The sequence below is a fragment of the Rhincodon typus genome, unplaced genomic scaffold, assembly GCF_021869965.1.
Source record: "Rhincodon typus isolate 14 unplaced genomic scaffold, sRhiTyp1.1 hic_rhity00006162, whole genome shotgun sequence".
NCBI classification, from domain to species: Eukaryota; Metazoa; Chordata; class Chondrichthyes; order Orectolobiformes; family Rhincodontidae; genus Rhincodon; species Rhincodon typus.
In genome coordinates, this window is record NW_025971800.1 from 1 (window position 1) to 10,252 (window position 10,252).

Below are 10,252 nucleotides of genomic sequence, written 5' to 3' on the forward strand. Positions count from 1 at the left end.
AACCAAAAAAGAATCCCCCTCGTCCTCACGTACCACCCCACCAACCTCCGGATCCAACGCATCATCCTCCGACACTTCCGCCATCTGCAATCCGACCCCACCACCAAAGACATCTTTCCCTCCCCACCTTTATCTGCTTTCCGGAGGGACAACTCTCTCCGTGACTCCCTCGTCCGCTCCACACTCCCCTCCAGCTCCACCACACCCGGCACTTTTCCCTGCAACCGCAGGAAGTGCTACACCTGCCCCCATACCTCCTCCCTCACCCCCATCCCAGGCCCCAAGAAGACTTTCCACATCAAGCAGATGTTCACCTGCACATCTGCCAATGTGGTATACTGCATCCGCTGTACCCGGTGTGGCTTCCTCTACATCGGGGAAACCAAGCGGAGACTCGGGGACCGCTTTGCAGAACACTTACGCTCGGTTCGCAACAAACAACTGCACCTCCCGGTCGCGAACCATTTCAACTCCCCCTCCCATTCCTCAGACGACATGTCCATCCTGGGCCTCCTGCAGTGCCACAACGATGCCACCCGAAGGTTGCAGGAACAGCAACTCATATTCCGCTTGGGAACCCTGCAGCCCAATGGTATCAATGTGGATTTCACAAGTTTCAAAATCTCCCCTCCCCCCACCGCATCCCAAAACCAGTCCAGCTCGTCCCTGCCTCCCTAACCTGTTCTTCCTCCCACCTATCCCCTCCTCCCACCTCAAGCCGCACCTCCATCTCCTACCGACCAACCTCATCCCGCCCCCTTGACCTGTCCGTCCTCCCTGGACTGACCTATCCCCTTCCTAACTCCCTACCTACACTCACCTTTCCTGGCCCCATCCCCGCCTCTTCGACCTGTTTGTTTCCTCTCCACCTATCCTCTCCTCTATCCCTCTTCTATCCGCCTCCCACTCTCTCCCTATTTATTTCAAAACCCCCTTCCCCTCCCCCTTTTCTGATGAAGGGTCTAGGCCCGAAACGTCAGCCTCTCTGCTCCTATGATGCTGCTTGGCCTGCTGTGTTCATCCAGCCCTGCACCTTGTTGTCTCGGATTCTCCAGCATCTGCAGTTCCTACTATCTCTGACACCATGTTGATGAGATTTGATTATGACACAATTTTTTAAAAAATGTGTTTTGTACAAAAAATCTCCACGATTAAAACTTGGAGGAATGAGATTCTACATTTGTAATGGTTAATTTTCCATCCCGGAAGGACCGGCAGTGATTGACCCATTGCCATTATTCCTATGACTCTACATTGCTTGAAACTGAAGGTTTTGCACAATTACAGTTTCTGCCACTAATTTGTTAAACGTGGAATCTACCTCAGTTATTAGCTCCATGTTGCTGCTCATTCACAAAGCAGGAACTGTTTATGCCAGGAACTGTGCCTTTTCCAATGAACTGACTTAATAGAGCACAATGTATTTAACCTATGACCTAATTGAGCTGGAACTTCACTGTTGTAGGTTTCTGCATCAGGATCCCTCGACCCTCTGATTGTGACACAGATGCACAACAGTCTGAGTGCAACAGGTAAAAACTGCTCTGATTATCACTGGTTTATCAAACCTCAGGTCAGAAATTCACTGATGAGACATCATAGATTTATGTAGGAGAAAACAGATCCACTTAAAATGAGAACTAGGTATCTTGTGTTCTAACTGGACAAAGATTGCGAGGATGATAAATATTTCTGGCTCAGCTGTAAACAATATTCTTCAGTCATCAAACTGTGGGTAACCAATTTCCCTGTTGGTGTCCTCCTGTCTTGAGCAAGGGAGTTACTTTATTGTTTGGGTACAGATGCTGCGGAATAAGAGAAAAATGCGATCTGCTAACTAGGACAGGGAGGTGAAACTGAAACCCGTTACAGTCATCAGGGAAATGGTACTGAGCGAATTACCAGAACTAAAGGCTGACAAGTCCCACATCTTGTTGGACGTGGGTCTAAAAGATGTGACTGCTGAGAGATAGTATGCATTGGTTTCAATTTTACAAAGTACCCCAAATTATGTGAGTTCCATCAGGTTGGAAAATAGTGAACGTGTCTCGTTCTGACCTTTGACAGCAGACTCAAAGTGGGAAACTGCAGACCAGTTAACTGAAAATTTATCATGGGGGGGAAAATGGTGGAATGCATTAAGGTGGTTATAAGCAAGGCACTTAGAAAATCAATATGCAATCAGGCAAAATTAACATAGTTTTGTGAAAGAAAGCCACATTTGACTAACTTTGATAGCTACTTCCTCAAATAACTAATAATGTGCACAAAGGGGAACCTGTAAATGTAGTATAGGTGAATTTTCAGAAGATGTATGACCAGGTGCCAATTCAAAGGTTACTGCAGAATACAAATTTAATGTGTAGGGATTAATATATTAGCATGGATAGAAGGATAATTAGTTAAGAGGAAACAGTTGGCATAAATGGATCATCTTTAGGTTTAGAAGAGGTAGCCATTGGAATGCCTTGGGGATCAGTGCTAGGACTTTGACTTGTCACATTCAGTGACTTGGATGAAGAGATGTTGCAAATCAGTTACACCCTATTGACAACTCACTCTCCTATTTATATCTATTTGTAGACTCTTTCATTTGTGGGCAAAAGATGGCAGATGGGGTATAATGTGAGAAAATGTGAACTCGGCCACTTTGTCAGAAAGAATAGAAAAGCAGCATATTATTTAAATGGAAAGAGATTGCAAAACTCTGAACAGAGGGATCTAGGTGTCCTGGTACTTGAATTGCAAATAAAAAATGTATGTAGGCATGTCAAGTGATTAGGAAAACAAATGGAATGTTGTAATTTATTACAAGGGGAATGGCTATATGGAATGTTTTGCTACAATCATACAGGTATTGGTGAGACCACATCTGGCGCATTCTGTACAGCTTCTCTCCTCTCCTTTTACTTAAGAGAGGATATAAATGCAAGAGAAGAACTTAGACAAGGTTGACTCCCCTCTCTCCTGGAATGAGGGGTTATTCTATGAGGAAATTTTGGTACTGTATCCATTGGGATTTAGAAGAATGAGAGTTTATTTTATGGAAACACAGGATCCTGAGGGGACTTGACAGTATAGATGCTAGAAGGAAGTTTCCCATTATGGGAGAGACTAGAACTAAGGGACACTGTTCAAAAAGGAATCTCTTATTTGTGACAGAGGCACTTTTTCTGAGGTTGACATTCTGTGGAAGATGCAAGGTTGTTCTATATTTTAAGGCGGAGTTAGATTCTTGATTACAAGGGAGTCCAAGGTTATTGGGATAGGCAGGAGTGTGGAGTTGAGGCCATAATCAGATGAACCATGATCTTTACAGATGGCAGAGTAGGCTAAAGGGACCAAATGGCCTACTCCTGCTCATAATTTGCATGTTTATATGTAACAGAGAAGATTATGCTCCCTGACATTCAGTTTTCAAATAGAGGGTGATTCTATGGGTTTTTCTCCCCCACCCCACCCCGCTCCTCCCAGCAGTTTCTTCTAGTTTATCCAGCAGACCATCATCACCAGTTACCGCATCCACTGGGAATGTCCACACCTCACTGAGCAGTCAGACTGGGCTCAGCACCACTCCAAGGTAAGGAGCTGCACAGTTGAAGAATTGTTAATATAGGAAATGGGAGTTGGAAAAGCATTTGGTCCTTTGGCCAGCTCTGCCAGTCTTAAAATTGTGGCTGGATTTCCACCTCCACTCCATCCTCCTACACTATCTCCATATCTCTTTAACACAAAAACTTGTCAACTTTCACTTGAATGTGTTTTAACGTGGTGAGCTTCAGAAATACAAAGACTCTCAATCCTTTCAATGAAGACATTTCTTCTCCTGAGTTCTAAATGCCTGTCCCTTACTCTAAGACAATGATATTGTTGAAGATTCCCCAGTCATGAAAATATCTTTCTCTGCAGCCTAGTGAGATCAGCCCCTTTGAATTTTGTTTTGATGAGATCAATTTTCACTTTTCCTTTAGGGAAAATAGGCTACTGTTCTATACCTTAAACCTTTCACAACTGACCTCCACCTCTTTCCCCCCAAAAGGGTGGCACTTTTGTAAAACAAACAAGCTGGGAGCAATGATTTTAGAAATGTCCCTAATGACTTGAAAAGTCAGTGTGTGCTTTGTTGTGCTGTTACTGTGATTGCACACAATACATGCAATTGCCTTAGCTTCTCGAAGGTGTAAACCTATGACTGTACCACCCAGCCATTCTAATTACCTCAACCATATAGAATCATAGTTTTTCAAGGATGTAACTAGTAGAATTGATAAGGGGAAGCCAGTGAATGTGGTTTACTTGGACTTTTCAGAAGACTTTTAATAAGGTCCCACATAAGAAATTAGCATGCAAAATTGAAGTAGAATAGCAATTTATTGCCACTTATGTAAGAAAATACAGCGAGATGTGTATAAGTCGTCACAATTTGGCACCATTTTAGTTACAGAAATTTTAAAAAGAAATAATTGAGACAAAGTTAGGACAAAGTTCATCTTTTGTTCCCTCCACGGCTTCTGGGTTTCTGGAGTGACGACAAAGATGCCACTGTTGAAGCTGCCCATGAGGTCGCCAAAGCAAGGATTTCCTGACTGGAACCACTATGCTGCCACTGCTAAAGCCCCTGCATTGCTGCCATAGCAAGGAGGGATAGAATGGATCCACCACGTCACCGATACCAAAGCCGTCGCTACTTTAGTCGCTGGCCAAAGCTGCCACATTGCCGCCGTATCCATGAGGAATGAACCAGAACCACATGCTGCCACTACTACCGCCACCGCAGGAGCAACAGACCAGACCCACTGACAGTGAAGCCTTTGATAAAGCTGCAGCTAAGATGGCCACCAAGAACAGACATCTGGATCCATCACGCTGGCGCTGACACAGGCCCTCGCAATTGCCACCTTCCACTGCTGAAAATTAGAAAAGGTGAGCATTGATACAAAAGAAAAATGAAGAAACAAAATGGAAAAATAAAACCAAAGAAGAATATGGCAGGCCAGGTGAGTGGGAGAGTATGGACATAGAGCTCAAACACTTCCTACCCTGCCACTGTCACCATCAAACCAGGAGGGGATGGGAGTGAGATGGCTGTCATTGTTGACTGTTGCTTAAGTGCATGAAATTAGGAGTAGTGTACTGACATGGATAGAGAACTGGTTGGTATACAGGAAGCAGGAATAAACAAGCCTGTTTCCAAGTGGCAGCCAGTGACTAATGGGGTACTGCAGGGATCAGTGCTTTGGACCCCAGAAATTCCCAATATATATGAATGCCATGAAGGAACTAAAATAATATCTCGCAAATTTTCGGATGACCCAGAAATGGGTGGGCTGGTGAACTGTGAGCAGGATGGAGATGCTTCAGTGTGGTTTGGACATGCTGAGCAAGTGGGCAAATGTGTGGCAGCTGCAGTATAATGTGAATAAATGTGAGGTTATTCACATTGGAAGGAGAAAAAAACAGGAAGATGGATTACTATCTGAATGGCAAATGGAAAGGGGAGGTGCAGTGAGATCTAGGTGTCCTTGTGCACTGGATGCTAAAAATAAGTATGCAGATGCAGCAGGTGGTGAAGAAGGCAAAATGTTACTTTGGCCTTCATAGTGAGAAAAATTTGAGTGCAGGAGCAGGGATGTCTTGCTGCAGTTGTATAGGGCCTTGATGAGACCGCACCCTGGAGTATTGTGTGCAGTTTTGATCTCCTGATCTGAGAAAGGATGTTCTGCCTACATACGGAGTGCAATGAAAGCTTACTAAACCAAAAGAACTGCAGATGCTGTAAATCAGGAACAAAAACAGAAGTTGCTGGAAAAGCTCAGTGGGTTTGGCAGCAACTGAAGAAAACATCAGAGTTAATGTTTTCGGTCCAGTGAGCGTTCCTCAGATGTTTTTGTTGTTGATGGTCTGTCGTAGTAGGACTGATGTATGAACACAACTGGATTAGTTAGGACCATATTCAGTGGAGCTTAGAAGAATGAGGGGGTGGATCCTTAGAAACCTATAAATTCCAACATGAACAGACAAGGTAAATGCAGGAAGGAAGTTCCTGACAATCAGGAGTCCAGAACCAGGGATCCCAGTCTAAGGATATGGGATAGATCATTTAGGACAGAGCTTAGGAGAAATTTCTTCATCCAGAAATTGGTAAGCCCATGGAATTCTCTACCATAGAAACTGGTTGAGGTCAAAACATTAAATGTTTTCAGGAAGGTGTTTATTAGCTTTTCGGGCTAAAGGGGATCAGAGAATATGGGGAGAAAATTAGAATAGGGTATGGATTGGATGATCAGCTATAATCACATTGAATGGCAGAGCAGGCTCGAGGGGCTGAATGGTCTCCTCCTGTTTTTGTGGTGGGAGGGATAGTTCTCTCAGATTATGGATGATCTCTGCAGATTCCCCTTTATTAACTAGCTTCCAGATCCTATGGTAACATGCAGCACAGATCTCCATTATAAACAGCTTATTTATTTTGTTTTCCAGCTCACGTTTCTGGTGGAATGGTACCTCATTCTTGCACTGAGGATTGAACATTCTGACTCCATCTCATCAGGACCCTTTTTTTATTTATTTTTAGCCTTCGACTTTCTACCATGTCCAGTGTCCAGTCATTCAGTGAGGAATGTTTGGACCAAACCTACACACAACAAACCATCTTTTATACCAGAGTTTTAGAAAGAGTTTTATGAAGAGAAGGCAAAGCAATTAGTGCTAATTCTCCACTGGATTCATCAATGTGCTGTCTTTTTCCTGATCCAATCCAATGGACTATCAAAACTGTCACCATCTGCTATTATTATCTAGTAACAATTTTTTGTATGGGCCTAAACCTGCATTTCATGTAACATTAGGAAGTGTTTAAGGAACTCCAACTAAATGAGATGAACTCCATTTTACTTAAATTAGGATTTAATATTGTATGCATCACTGCCTTTGCCTTTGTATTTGATGTGATTGGTTTAGCTCCATCTGTGCTAATAAAGTACACCAGGGAGGACAGTGATCACAGAATAAATGAATTAAGTTTGAAAATTGGGTCTAGGGTTTTTATGTTAAACCTAGATCTTTGAATTCTATATAAAGCTAAATATTAATTATCAAATAGTCTCAGCATAAGGAACCCTCTCACCATTATAAACACGAAGGATTCTGCTTACCTTCCGAGGCTGTAATCACAGCAGTTAATGTCCCATCCAGGCTGTATCCACCTCTTTCCCTCTGGCCTAGACAGTTGCCCTAGAATTATCATGTGCCACTGTTTCCTAGCCCGTAGAACATGTAATAAACTAGTAGCATCATGAGGGTGGATGAAATTCTTCTAATCATTTATCTAACCCCTACAAGATAAAACCACAGCTATTATCCTGGCTTTGATTTGCAAGGTCTGCTTGTTGAATTTATTCCACTGCATGTTGTGTTATCCACTTTGACTGACTTTTTAAATTGAAATTGTTGGAAATATTCCCCAGTTCTACATTTTTTTTTTGTTTTTCTTTTAGAAAAGTAAATATTAGATTTACCTGACTCATTTAATTGTGTTTTTAAAAAAGACTCTTCTGTTCCTGCTGCAATCACATCAATGCTCAATTTTAAAAATATATGTATTGCTACAGTGTCCACCTAGTGAAAGTGATTATATTTATCATGACTAGGTCTTTTTGAAGTGTTTCTGCATCCTTTGAATCTTGTTCTTTATGAAGTGGCCTTTTTCAATAAATGTGTATATCTTATATGAAGTTATTACTTGCTTTCAGGAAGTGAAGAATTACCGATGGTGTATGGTACAATAGCATGTACCATGAATAATTGTTTCATTTATGCCATTTTTATGTTCTGTGGTTGAGGATAGTTGTAAATAGATGAACTTGATTGGGGAAACACATTATTACTCAACAAATCCTGTGCCACAGAGATGTACCACTCTGAAATAGAATGCAAGCAAAACAAAAATCAGTTCCCAAACTTGTTACAATGGGGTCCACAGAGGCAACAATCCTCTTTTCAATGGTAACAGGGATGGGGTCAGGAGTGTGGGAGAAACATGGGGTTTTATTTCCACTCCCTCCTTTCAAACTTTAGGAAGTCCTGCCTTTCCTTCACTGCCTGGATAGTTAGGGACTGAAGGGAGTAGGCTGTTAGACAGTTCCTCTCTGGCCATAAAATGGGAGAATGTTACTGCTTTAGCCAGTGATGGATTTGGTTTCTCCAAGTGCAGCTATCATTGCATTGGTGTCATTTCTAAATCACTCACCAATCCGTGCTATGAACTTTGAAGCACAGTAGAAATTAGGCCAGTGGGCTGAACAGATTTTAAAAACAAAAGCAAATTGAAATGCTCCTGGATCCTGGAACAGGTTGGGTCAAGTCTCAGAAACAAAACCAGTCCTGAGTGCCTGAAGTTTCGGATGATCTGTGATAGTGAGGGGAGTGGAAATAACCAGAATTGAGTGTGCACCAGAGTGTGGCCTATTTTCAGGGGAAGGGTTTATGCGGCAGCTTCACCAACTGTATAATTAATAAAAACCATACTTAATGGTTCAAATACCAGTTTTCCAATTCCTTCCATAGTTTAATTTATTCTGTTAGGTGATGTTTTGTTAATATTTATGAGATTGTATGTCCTGGGATCGGAACTCCTGACTGAATTTTGTACGTTTCAAAAATAAAGTTTTTAACTAAATCTTTCTGATGAGTTTTCAGTTTCAGCTCTGTCTCTGTGCACTTTCCCATTTTGTAGAAATCTCAGACACCCCCTCCCCCCCCTTGTCAGCCATCTGCAGGGACCATTCCCTCCAGGACACCTAGGTCCACTCCTCCTCCACTCTTGGCACCTTCCTTTGCAACTGCAGAAGGTCTAGCACCTGCCCACTTACTTCCTCTAAGGCCCCAGCCCCACCTTCCATTGTGAAGCAGTGATTTACCTGTACTTCACTCAACCTAATCTAATGTATTCACTGTTCACAATATGGTCTACTGTACAGTGGGAAGATGAAACACAGACTGGGCAATCGCTTTGCAGAACACCTACATTCTGTCTGCAAAAATGACTGCGAGCTTCCTCTTACTTGCTACTTCCACACCACCACCTGTTCCCTGGCCAACACCTCTGTCTCAGGCTTGCTGTGGTGTTCCAGTGAAACTCGGTGCAAGCGGGAGGAACAGCAACGTCTTTTCCACTTGGGGATTCAAGCCCTAAAATTATTGAACTTGATATTGAGGCACCTTCTCCCATGTCCTTACGCCTAGTGTCAAGACTTCACCTGACGAAGGGGCTGTGCTCTGAAAGCTTCAGATTTCAAATAAACCTAAATAAAAACCAAAAAAACTGCAGATGCTGTAAATCAGGAACAGAATCTGAGGAAGGGTCACCGGACCCGAAACATTAGCTCTGTCTTTTCCTTCACAGGTGCTGCCAGACCTGCTGAGCTTTTCCAGCAACTTCTGTTTGTGTTTCAAATAAACCTGTTGGACTATGACCTGGTTCAGAGATAGTAGGAACTGCCGATGCTGGAGAATCTGAGATAACAAGGTGTAGAGCTGGATGAACACAGCAGGTCAGGCAGCATCAAAGGCCTAGGCCCGAAACGTCAGCCTTCCTGCTCCTCTGATGCTTCTCGCCATGCTGTGTTCATCCAGCTCTACACCTTGTTATCTCGCACTATGACCTGAAGTTGTGTGACTTCTGATCTTAACCCTAAACTTACATACCAGGCCTTGTCATCACACGGTCTACTATTACACACAACCCATTGTCAGCTCCTGATAGTCCCCATTAGCAGCTATTCATTCTCCTAGGCTGACCTTTACCCATTCCTTTGTCCAACTGTTTATCTCCTTGGGCTATATCTCCACCTATGGTTTACTCCTCACCCCCTACCCCTAGCTTCTGTATAAAAACCATCCTTTTCCCCCACTACCATCAGTTCTGAGGAAGGGTCACTGAACCCAAAACGTTAACTCTTTCTCTCCACTGTGGGTGCAAGACCTAATTCCTGTTGATTCCTCTCTCGCCCGCAGTCCCGGCCAGTACCGGCCGATGGCGCTGCTGCTGGAGCCCGCAGTCCCGGCCAGTACCGGCCGATGGCGCTGCTGCTGGAGCCCGCAGTCCCGGCCAGTACCGGCCGATGGCGCTGCTGCTGGAGGCTGCGGGCTGCGAACGGCCGCACGAGCTGAGAGACCGGGCTGTGGGAACCGGAGACCGGGAGCGGGGCGTGTGGCCGAGGGTGAGTTTGTTCCCGGGGGAGGGCGGCCATTG

General features: G+C 43.7%; 1 long non-coding RNA gene across 1 annotated transcript; it reads left to right on the forward strand.

The window, feature by feature from the left end:
* Positions 1–1,461: 1,461 nt before the first annotated feature.
* On the forward strand, positions 1,462–8,649 carry LOC125482128. Its single transcript, XR_007261556.1, has 3 exons — positions 1,462–1,532; positions 3,478–3,580; positions 6,481–8,649. It is a non-coding gene; the product is annotated as an uncharacterized LOC125482128 (long non-coding RNA).
* The last annotated feature ends 1,603 nt before the right edge of the window (positions 8,650–10,252 follow it).